This window comes from Aegilops tauschii, chromosome 7 (assembly GCF_002575655.3).
Source record: "Aegilops tauschii subsp. strangulata cultivar AL8/78 chromosome 7, Aet v6.0, whole genome shotgun sequence".
Classification (NCBI taxonomy): domain Eukaryota; kingdom Viridiplantae; phylum Streptophyta; class Magnoliopsida; order Poales; family Poaceae; genus Aegilops; species Aegilops tauschii.
The window spans coordinates 494,069,165-494,077,293 of record NC_053041.3 but is presented as its reverse complement, the minus strand read 5'-3'; the positions used below and the strand labels follow the sequence as shown (position 1 = coordinate 494,077,293).

General features: G+C 38.0%; 1 long non-coding RNA gene across 1 annotated transcript; it reads left to right on the top strand.

Annotated features, from left to right (window-relative positions):
* The first annotated feature begins 3,078 nt into the window (after positions 1-3,078).
* Positions 3,079-5,809, top strand: LOC120967962 (uncharacterized). The gene is made up of 2 exons (XR_012188344.1): positions 3,079-3,163; positions 5,405-5,809. It is a non-coding gene; the product is annotated as an uncharacterized lncRNA (long non-coding RNA).
* Positions 5,810-8,129: the final 2,320 nt, after the last annotated feature.

The window sequence follows — 8,129 nt, the reverse complement described above, 5'->3', positions numbered from 1 at the left end:
TGCTGCTCATTTTCCAAGTGGAAAGGCAATCTTTCGACGTAGGGATCTCTGAAGTGCAATTCAAATTGAACTATTTTCCAACAATTAGCACTGTGGCTTGGTCATCACCTTTATTTATGTATTAAAAAAGGTATTTTATTGATAGGGATCTGTTGCACACCTCTACATTTATATGTGCTTGATATTTGACCAGTAGATATCTGTTGAATGGGACTACAGCAGAATTGATGTGCAAGGCATATGCAACATAATGTTGCTTCCTGTGCATCATTAGTGGTAAAGTTTAGAACCAAAGGGATGATAACACACATAAGGTAAAACTTGTGAAGATTTTTTTACTTGAAGTTGATCAAAGGTTGTCCTTTTTGTGTGGCTGTGTATTGTGGGGCATCCCCATTATGATGGAAGACTGTTTATTTATCATTTCTTGCGGTTTCATTCTACTTTCCAATCTTGCCGTTTTGTTGATTGTCTGGATTTGCAACAATAAGATAATAATTTTAAATATTGTTTTCTTGTCCAAGCTAAAATCAATTAGGAACCTCTTGTGCCTAACTGGAATTGTTGTCTTTTTAGTTGTAACATTCTTGTGATACCACATATAAAAGAATCACGATTAGTAACGGATCACCTTGTTGGATTGCATATTTGATTTGTTCTAACCACCTTTTACATGTTTCTCAAATTCCTTGGTATGTGGCCCACCATTTCTTGTCATTGTTTATTCCTGCACAATAGAGAATGCAAATATAAAGTTTAAGAGGATGATATTATAATATTATTACAGACAGTGGTAGACCTGAATTTGTGTTTTTTGGGGGTGATGGATGACTACAAAGATCAATGGCGATGCACCTGCTGGTCTTTGGACAGGGGAGTATCTTGCTCCGCCGCTTAAGACCTGGGCTGGCCAACCCTGCTTGTCCCAATGGTTGGTCCACCACAGGTTGCAGATTAATGCTCAAGTTTGTGAAGATTCATTATTTTTATTACTTTTCGCTTTACTTTTCTCATTATTTTTATGCCATCTGTACTTGATTAATGAGGTACTTTATTAGACATAATTACTGAGGTACTCAATCCAAATATTATGTGACCATTATCTGATCTACAAACTGTAAGTAGATACCATACTGCAGTACTCTTACCCTTTGCTTCTTAATAGACTTCAAACCTATGGAGGCCATTCCACAATCCCAGATTATAGTAGAGGAGCACGCTATAATTCTGTGAGATGGTACTTACTAAAGATGGTCTGATCTCCTGACGTAGGAGATTACGATTGAGGATAGTCGACATGAGATTGGGGGCTTGTGACCGATGCAGGAAGACAATGCTGATGTGCCACTTGTTGGAGGAAGTTGACATCGAAGTGTTGTTTGCTGGAGGAAGATGATGTAATAAGGGTACTCTTCTGAAATCTAAAGGACAATGAGTTTTTGAGATGGTCGAACCATTGCCTGGGGAAGGTATTTTAGGGATGGCTGAGTTGACCACGCTTGCTCGATGGAAAGAGATGTTACTTGGATGCGGAGAGATTTTATATATGTACGTGAACATGAGATTTTGTTTCTGCTCGGAGAGATTGTATCTCTGTACAATATTGGTAGAGTTTGGTTATGTTTGGAGAGATTGTATCTTTGCATAGGATTGTGAGAGTTTGGTCATTGCGTCCTGTACATGATCTTTTGACTTTTTCTGGTACCATGAGAGTATATATTTTTAAATGTGTAATGATCAGTTTTTTTTATGGCTATGTATTTTGAGTACATTTTTAACATGTGATTTTTTGTGGCTATGTATTTTGAGTACATTTTTAACGTGTGATGACCCTTTTTTTACCGCTGTGTATTTTTAAACACGTGTTGATCTGTTTTTTTAATTGTGGCATGGCTGTGACTTTTTTAATTCATGGGATGGTTCAACAGAATCGAGAGATTGTTTGTGATGGTACGGAGGGCATGGGTCCACCTGGTTAGACTACCCACAATGGGAGTAACATAGGTAGTAACATCACACATATCTAGGTTAAATAGATGATGTGGCATGCAATAAATGAAGAAAGAAATGAAAGTGGTAACATAGCTAGTTACTATTAGTATGAGTAACATCACACATATCAAGGCAAGATGTGTCTATAGTGTAATAAATAAAGTGTTGCATGTTACCACACATATGTTACTCCCCACTATAGAGGTAGTAACATATACTAGTAACATTGGCATGTTACTAGTGCATTTTACTACCCATTGTGGCTAGTCTTAATGAAGATCTAACCATTCTGATTTCTCCGATGGTATTAGGCCCACTGAATTAAAGGCCAGATGTCTCTAATTATTGTAGTAATTTCTACGGTAATCATCTTTTTTACGGTGAACCCGTCAAGTACTTTTTATATATAAATAGATTTTTCGCTTTGCGCTCTGCCACCTCTACAAATCCCTACTTCCCTCTGTGAAGGGCCTTTCTTTACTTTATGCAAATTTTATTTTGAGTCTCCATCTTCTCCTATAAAAGCACCAACTAAGAGGCAATATGATCGTGCTCAAGTATTAGGTGTAGTTAATATTCTAGTGTTTTTCATGAATGGATCAATATTTGAGGATGATGGTCTAGGGATAACTTGTTTTAGCATTGATATTTTGAAAGACATGGTTGCTTGTTGATATGCTTGAGTATCTAAATAATTATGTCAAAACTAGACTATTGCTTTGAACCACGTAAAAAGTCCAAATGTCCATGCTATGAAGAAAATAATATGATATGACTTTATGAATGTTGGAAATATGCCCTAGAGGCAATAATAAAATATATGGGTCACCCTTCATCATTTACGCCCGCAGCTCGATTCGCTAGTGCGGCCATAGGATGAACTTCAACGGCGGCTGGTTTGTCTCCACGTACGCCTCCTCGGTCTAGGCTGGTAAACAGCGATAGAGGGGTAGCAGGGCCCAAGGTGGAGCTGCGCAAGGGAGTAGGCGAGATCATCCATCTGCACGGTGTTGTTGCTCTCGACGTCCATGCAGGTGATGTGGGCATGGATTTCGCCTCTCGCAACCAGCTTTGATCAACCTTTAGTATGAGGATGGTGGAGACGTTTTCTGCCCCTAGAGCGCCAGCAAAACGCATCCTCCACATCGGCGACATTCTTCGAAGTTCGAAGGTCCCCTTTTCCCTTTTCCTGACTGTCATATATTCATTTTTTTCATAACCATGTCCTTTGTTTCTGCGATTGAATATAACGTAATTAAGGAAATGCCTGTTTAGTGAAAAATGTTTCTTCACTTTTCCTTGAAATCTTGAAAAAGCATGTGATTTTTTAAGGGCTCCATAGGTGTTGAATGAGGTAGATAATAATTAGTGAGTGAAATTGGAAAGAATGTAAGCATATGTCCACGCAGACATGATAACCGAATTGGAGGTGCTTTTTCCATCGACATGCATGTAGGGGATTGGTGGGGACAATGTTGCCCCCAAGTTCCTACTCGGACACGTCGTCACTGTCCAAAAGCGAGGCAGGCCAAAAATTTGTCTTCGTCGTCGACAGAGGCAACCTGGCTTGGTCATTGAATATTTTCATCCACATGTCCTCCTTCCTCTTATCCTTTTTTTGTCTTTGTATGATTGAACTAATATAATTAAATAAGGTATTGCTTTTCAGTGACTAACGTTCCTGTTCATGTTTTTTATACCATCATCTATACTGGTTGCCCTTGATTTTCTTTCGATTGACTTATGGTAAAGGTACTAAATGATGATAGTAAGTTATGAATGCAAAATACAGAGTATAGCGTAGTGTTAATATGTTTATGCCCCCTCCACTTTTTTCCGGGCTTGGGACGATATTGGCAGTGGCAGGCCCCTCTACCCCTATTAATATTCAGGAAACTTAAGAAATAATTAGTATATTTATGGTTAGCTATAATTTAAATATTTTCGAAAGACAAATTCAGATTTAAAAGTAAAATTGAATATAGGTCTGATCGCGTTGTACATATAAAATGTAACGACTGTGCATATGTTAATTTACTGGCTTCTTCACACATCCATCCAGTGTGTAAATTTGGCGATTCCTACTCTTTCTTTCGTTGCAATCTTTGTTAAATCTGTAGGATATGAAAAGATGACTTGCTGCTCATTTTCCAAGTGGAAAGGCAATCTTTCGACGTAGGGATCTCTGAAGTGCAATTCAAATTGAACTATTTTCCAACAATTAGCACTGTGGCTTGGTCATCACCTTTATTTATGTATTAAAAAAGGTATTTTATTGATAGGGATCTATTGCACACCTCTACATTTATATGTGCTTGATATTTGACCAGTAGATATCTGTTGAATGGGACTACAGCAGAATTGATGTGCAAGGCATATGCAACATAATGTTGCTTCCTGTGCATCATTAGTGGTAAAGTTTAGAACCAAAGAGATTATAACACACATAAGGTAAAAGTTGTGAAGATTTTTTTACTTGAAGTTGATCAAAGGTTGTCCTTTTTGTGTGGCTGTGTATTGTGGGGCATCCCCATTATGATGGAAGACTGTTTATTTATCATTTCTTGCGGTTTCATTCTACTTTCCAATCTTGCCGTTTTGTTGATTGTCTGGATTTGCAACAATAAGATAATAATTTTAAATATTGTTTTCTTGTCCAAGCTAAAATCAATTAGGAACCTCTTATGCCTAACTGGAATTGTTGTCTTTTTAGTTGTAACATTCTTGTGATACCACATATAAAAGAATCACGATTAGTAACGGATCACCTTGTTGGATTGCATATTTGATTTGTTCTAACCACCTTTTACATGTTTCTCAAATTCCTGGTATGTGGCCCACCATTTCTTGTCATTGTTTATTCCTGCACAATAGAGAATGCAAATATAAAGTTTAAGAGGATGATATTATAATATTATTACAGACAGTGGTAGACCTGAATTTGTGTTTTTTTGGGGTGATGGATGACTACAAAGATCAATGGCGATGCACCTGCTGGTCTTTGGACAGGGGAGTATCTTGCTCCGCCGCATAAGACCTAGGCTGGCCAACCCTGCTCGTCCCAATGGTTGGTCCACCACAGGTTGCAGATTAATGCTCAAGTTTGTGAAGATTCATTATTTTTATTACTTTTCGCTTTACTTTTTCTCATTATTTTTATGCCATATGTACTTGATTAATGAGGTACTTTATTAGACATAATTACTGAGGTACTCAATCCAAATATTATGTGACCATTATCTGATCTACAAACTGTAAGTAGATACCATACTGCAGTACTCTTACCCTTTGCTTCTTAATAGACTTCAAACCTATGGAGGCCATTCCACAATCCCAGATTATAGTAGAGGAGCACGCTATAATTATGTGAGATGGTACTTACTAAAGATGGTCTGATCTCTTGACGTAGCAGATTACGATTGAGGATAGTCGACATGAGATTGGGGGGCTTGTGACCGATGCAGGAAGACAATGCTGAAGTGCCAATTGTTGGAGGAAGTTGACATCGAAGTGTTGTTTGCTGGAGGAAGATGATGTAATAAGGGTACTCTTCTGAAATCTAAAGGACAATGAATTTTTGACATGGTCGAACCATTGCCTGGGGAAGGTATTTTAGGGATGGCTGAGTTGACCACGCTTGCTCGATGGAAAGAGATGTTACTTGGATGCGGAGAGATTTTATATATGTACGTGAACGTGAGATTTTGTTTCTGCTTGGAGAGATTGTATCTCTGTACAATATTGGTAGAGTTTGGTTATGTTTGGAGAGATTGTATCTTTGCATAGGATTGTGAGAGTTTGGTCATTGCGTCCTGTACATGATCGTTTGACTTTTTCTGGGACAATGAGAGTATATATTTTTAAACGTGTAATGATCAGCTTTTTTTATGGCTATGTATTTTGAGTACATTTTTAACGTGTGATTTTTTATGGCTATGTATTTTGAGTACATTTTTAACGTGTGATGACCCTTTTTTTACCGCTGTGTATTTTTAAACACGTGTTGTTCTGTTTTTTTAATTGTGGCATGGCTGTGACTTTTTTAATTCATGGGATGGTTCAACAGAATCGACAGATTGTTTGTGATGGTACGGAAGGCATGGGTCCACCTGGTTAGACTACCCACAATGGGAGTAACATAGGTAGTAACATCACACATATCTAGGTTAAATAGATGATGTGGCATGCAATAAATGAAGAAAGAAATGAAAGTGGTAACATAGCTAGTTACTATTAGTATGAGTAACATCACACATATCAATGCAAGATGTGTCTATAGTGTAAGAAATAAAGTGTTGCATGTTACCACACATATGTTACTCCCCACTATAGAGGTAGTAACATAGACTAGTAACATGGGCATGTTACTAGTCCATGTTACTACCCATTGTGGCTAGTCTTAATGAAGATCTAACCATTCTTATTTCTCCGATGGTATTAGGCCCACTGAATTAAAGGCCAGATTTCTCTAATTATTGTAGTAATTTCTACGGTAATCATCTTTTTACGGTGAACCCGTCAAGTACTTTTTATATATAAATAGATTTTTCGCTTTGAGCTCTGCCACCTCTACAAATCCCTACTTCCCTCTGCGAAGGGCCTTTCTTTACTTTATGCAATTTTTATTTTGAGTCTCCATCTTCTCCTATAAAAGCACCAACTAAGAGGCAATATGATCGTGCTCAAGTATTAGGTGTAGGTAATATTCTAGTGTGTTTCATGAATGCATCAATATTTGAGGATAATGGTCTAGGGATAACTTGTTTTAGCATTGATATTTTTAAAGACATGGTTGCTTGTTGATATGCTTGACTATCTAAATTATTATGTCAAAACTAGACTATTGCTTTGAACCACATAAAAAGTCCAAATGTCCATGGTATGAAGAAAATAATATGATATGACTTTATGAATGTTGGAAATATGCCCTAGAGGCAATAATAAAATATATGGGTCACCCTTTATCATTTACGCCCGCAGCTCGATTCGCTAGTGCGGCCATAGGATGAACTTCAACGGTGGCTGGTTTGTCTCCACGTACGCCTACTCGGTCTAGGCTGGTAAACAGCGATAGAGGGGTAGCAGGGCCCAAGGTGGAGCTGCGCAAGGGAGTAGGCGAGATCATCCATCTGCACGGTGTTGTTGCTCTCGACGTCCGTGCAGGTGATGTGGGCATGGATTTCGCCTCTCGCAACCAGCTTTGATCCATCTTTAGTATGAGGATGGTGGAGACGTTTTCTGCCCCTAGAGCGCCAGCAAAACGCATCCTCCACATCGGCGACATTCTTCAAAGTTCGAAGGTCCCCTTTTCCCTTTTCCTGACTGTCATATATTTTTTTTCATAACCATGTCCTTTGTTTCTGCGATTGAATATAACGTAATTAAGGAAATGCCTGTTTAGTGAAAAATGTTTCTTCACTTTTCCTTGAAATCTTGAAAAAGCATGTGATTTTTTAAGGGCTCCATAGGTGTTGAATGAGGTAGATAATAATTAGTGAGTGAAATTGGAAAGAATGTAAGCATATGTCCACGCAGACATGATAACCGAATTGGAGGTGCTTTTGCCATCGACATGCATGTAGGGGATTGGTGGGGACAATGTTGCCCCCAAGTTCCTACTCGGACACGTCGTCACTGTCCAAAAGCGAGGCAGGCCAAAAATTTGTCTTCGTCGTCGACAGAGGCAACCTAGCTTGGTCATTGAATATTTTCATCCACATGTCCTCCTTCCTCTTATCCTTTTTTTGTCTTTGTATGATTGAACTAATATAATTAAATAAGGAATTGCTTTTCAGTGACTAATGTTCCTTTTTATGTTTTTTATACCATCATCTATACTGGTTGCCCTTGATTTTCTTTCGATTGACTTATGGTAAACGTACTAAATGATGATAGTAAGTTATGAATGCAAAATACAGAGTATAGCGTAGTGTTAATATGTTTATGCCCCCTCCACTTTTTTTCCGGGCTTGGGACGATATTGGCAGTGGCAGGCCCCTCTACCCCCATTAATATTCAGCAAATTTAAGAAATAATTAGTATATTTATGGTTAGCTATAATTTAAATATTTTCGAAAGACAAATTAAGATTTAAAAGTAAATTTGAAAATAGGTCTGATCGCGTTGTACATATAAAA